The following is a 1,160-nucleotide window of genomic DNA, read 5'->3' as shown; positions in this document are numbered from 1 at the left end:
CTGTCTTCTTAATGGGGACTATAATTATAAGTGTATTGGGTCACTTTACATTGTCTTGTAGATCACTGGTGCTTCTTTTATGTCTTTTATATTCTCTTTTATGTGTCATTATTAATCGCATCTTTGCTGTCCATGCTTACTAGCCTTCTCTTTTGCCAAGCCTCTTACTTCATTCTATAGAAACATCTGGATCTTTTCTCTATTCTCTCCATCTCTATTTAACTTATTCAAAAAGTTAAATATAGCTACAATAACTTATAAATAAGTCTGCCAAATCCAATAGAAAGGCAAGCTTTGGTCAGCTCCAATTGTTTGTTTTTTGGTTCGTTTACTTTGTTTCTCTCAATGCCTAGAAATCCGGTTTAATGTTATACATTGTGAATTTGATCCACAGTAATTCCTTTGGTAGGAATATTTTTGCATCGCTGTGATTTTGACACTTGCTATCGGACGATGCTGTGTTACTTGGGATATTTAGAGGTTTGAATCTTGGCTTTAAATTTCATTCATCAGGAACAGATTAACGTTTAACGTTTATTCTGGTTCCAGCTGTCTTCTGCTGTTAGTGTTCTGCCTGGTGTCTGTTAGAAGGCTTTCTTTCAGTTCTTGTANGAGCCCGTGTACAGCCTCATCCCTGCTTGGTCCTTTCCTCAAATACTGCAGAGCAGATCTCTGTGGGGGAGGCTCTGGTCATCTCACCTCCATTCACCAGCCATATCAGTTTCTGCAGGCTCCCAGTTTGGCTCAACATATTGGGGGCACCAGAAAGCAATGTGGGAGGAATCGGGGATCTTGTACACGTACTGTGTCTTGGGTGAACTATTCTCTTCTACTTGGTCTCTGTGCCTCGAAGCTTCCTGCACTGGGGCTGTTCAGGTGAAGAGTGACCTCAGCCATGCTTCACTCGTGGTGAATTCCTTCTGTCATGATGTGCTGCACATTTCTCTACACTTTCTCGCACAGGTTTAGCTCTCTGGGGAGCTGGGGGTTGGTGTGACAGATGCCAGGCTCTTCAGTGCTCTTATCTTTGCCAATAGTTAATCCAGCATGGTATTGGTAAAAACCACCTGGGTTTCTCTACCCTTCCTGAGGGCAAGTCCCTCAGGTAGAAGTTGACCTGTTTCTCCAGAGTCAGGTATCTACCTTTCTATACTTGCCAG

Source organism: Mus caroli, chromosome 2, assembly GCF_900094665.2.
Source record: "Mus caroli chromosome 2, CAROLI_EIJ_v1.1, whole genome shotgun sequence".
In the NCBI taxonomy this organism is placed as follows: domain Eukaryota; kingdom Metazoa; phylum Chordata; class Mammalia; order Rodentia; family Muridae; genus Mus; species Mus caroli.
The sequence above is the reverse complement of the archived record's forward strand: the minus strand, read 5'-3'. Positions refer to the sequence as shown.